A 2,617-nucleotide genomic window follows, 5' to 3' on the forward strand; every position below is an offset into this window, starting at 1 on the left:
GTTCCTCTTCAGTGATGTCATTTCTCATTTCTAATCAAATGAGAGGGTGGACATGTTGTTCCCCAGCTTCAATCCACTATGTGTGTGTGTGTGTGTGTGTGTGTGTGTGACATCATGTTTATACATCATCTGAAAGCTGAATTAATAAGCTTTCCATTTATGTATGGTTTGTTAGGACAATATTTGGCTGAGATACAACTATTGAAAATCTGGAATCTGAGGGTGCAAAAAAAAAAAAAAAAAAAAATCTAAATATTGAGAAAATCGCCTTTAAAGTCCTTAGCAATGCATATCCACTCACAAAAATACATTTTTAATATATTTACAGTAGGAAATTTATAAAATATCTTCATGGAACATGATCTTAATATCCTAATGATTTTTGGCATAATAGAAAAATCTATAATTTTGACTCATACAATGTATTGTTGGCTATTGCTACAAATATACCTACAAATATACCCATGTGACTTGTTTACACACACACACACACACACGCACACACACACACACACACATATATATATATATATATATATATATATATATATATATATATATATATATATATATATATATATATATATATATATATACATAATATATATTATATATTATATCAAGCCCTCTTTGCTGACTTAAATTTCTATGATTGACATGTTTGCAAATTGTCAGCATAGGAATTCAGTAGCCTATTGGATGGTCAAGTCTTGCACACTCTGCATCTTTTCCTGGGAAAAACAAAGTGCTGTTTTGGCTGTGTTTACTGTGTAAACAAGAGTTATCTCTTCCTGCGCTATCACTGTGATTCATTTCCAAACATCATCTGAAAAAACATGGGAAACCAAAGAGACAATGACTTTCAGTCAATACGCAGAAAGCACTTGTTATTCAGTAAATTGAGGAACTAAAGAAGCATATAGAGGAAGAATTAATGCCAATGAGCTCAATACCTGTTTTGAAACAAGGATGTAGTGTTGTACAGGTGAAAACAAAACTATTTTGCAACAAGATATTTCTCAGTTGAAGATGTGAAGGGGAGTAGCTTAAAATACATTTGAAATATGATTAGTAATAAAGATTGCCAACATCCTTTCATTGTGTTTTGCTGTTAAAACACAAACTGTTATTAAGCTTCACAACATTTGCAAAGTAGTATGTCTTTTATGGTCCACCCCACCTTCTCATGGCAATAATTAATTATGAATTAGAAAAGCTTTCCCTGAAAAACAGCTGAAGAATCTTAAAGGGACAGTTCACTTATAAATAAAAATTGTCATCATTTCCTCACCCTCAAGTTGTCCCAAACCTGTATGAATTTCTTTCTTCTGCTGAACATAAAAGAATATTTTGAAGAATGTCGGAAACCAAACAGTCATTGGACCCCATTGACTTCCAAAGTATTTTTTTTTCATACTATGGAAGTCAATGGGGTCCATCAACTGTTTGGTTAACCTTAAAGGAACACTCCACTTTTTTGAAAATAGGCTCATTTTCCAGCTCCCCTTGAGTTAAACAGTTGAGTTTTACCGTTTTCAAATCCATTCAGCTGATCTGCGGGTCTGGCGGTACCACTTTTAGCATAGCTTAGCATAGTTCATTGAATCTGATTAGACCGTTAGCATCTTGCTCAAAAATGACCAAAGAGTTTCAATATTTTTCCTATTTAAAACTTGACTCTTCTGTAGTTACATCGTGTACTAAGACCAATGGAAAATGAAAAGTTGTGATTGTGATTTTCTAGGTCGATATGGCTAGGAAATATACTCTCATTCCGGCGTAATAATCAAGGAACTTGATTACCATTGGTTCAGCAGGCGCAATGATTTTACGCACCACCTGTGACCCCCTACTTGCACAGCGAGCGTGCCTTGCAACCATGGAGACATTTGTGAGAGGCGCTGCATAATATCATAATATCACCCATGGTACGGCAGCAAACTTCCTTGATTATTACACCAGAATGAGAGTATAGTTCCTAGCCATATCAGCCTAAAAATCGCAACTTTTCAATTTCTGTTGGTCTTAGTACATGATGTAACTACAGAAGAGTCAAGTTTTAAATGGGAAAAATATTTATATTTTACTTATATTTTTGAGCGAAATGCTAATGGTCTAATCAGATTCAATGAACTATGCTAAGCTATGCTAAAAGTGGTACCGCCAGACCCGCAGATTGGCTGAATGGATTTTAAAAAGGTAAAACTCAACTGTTTAACTCTAGGGGAGTTGGAAAATGAGCCTATTTTCAAAAAAGTGGAGTGTTCCTTTAATCTTCAAAGGAACGATTTTTGGGCCTATTTTTGTTCTGCTTATATGTATATTATATTATATTATGTTATATTATATTATATTCTGAGTATATATCTTGAAATTCTGATTGGGTTTTTTTTGACAGAATTGTTAGAAAAAGTCAAAATATGAGATATAAACTCGCAATTGTGACCAAAAAACAGAATTGTAAGATAAAAAGTCGCAATTACCTTTTGTTATTCAGTGAAGGGAATTTCCACAGTATTATACATTATACTGTTACTGAAACAGTAAAGGCTTACAAAATTAACAAACTGTACTAAAATACAATACTTCAGGAAAAAAAAAATTGTGCGCGTCCCCT

This window comes from Megalobrama amblycephala, linkage group LG2 (genome assembly GCF_018812025.1).
Source record: "Megalobrama amblycephala isolate DHTTF-2021 linkage group LG2, ASM1881202v1, whole genome shotgun sequence".
NCBI classification, from domain to species: Eukaryota; Metazoa; Chordata; class Actinopteri; order Cypriniformes; family Xenocyprididae; genus Megalobrama; species Megalobrama amblycephala.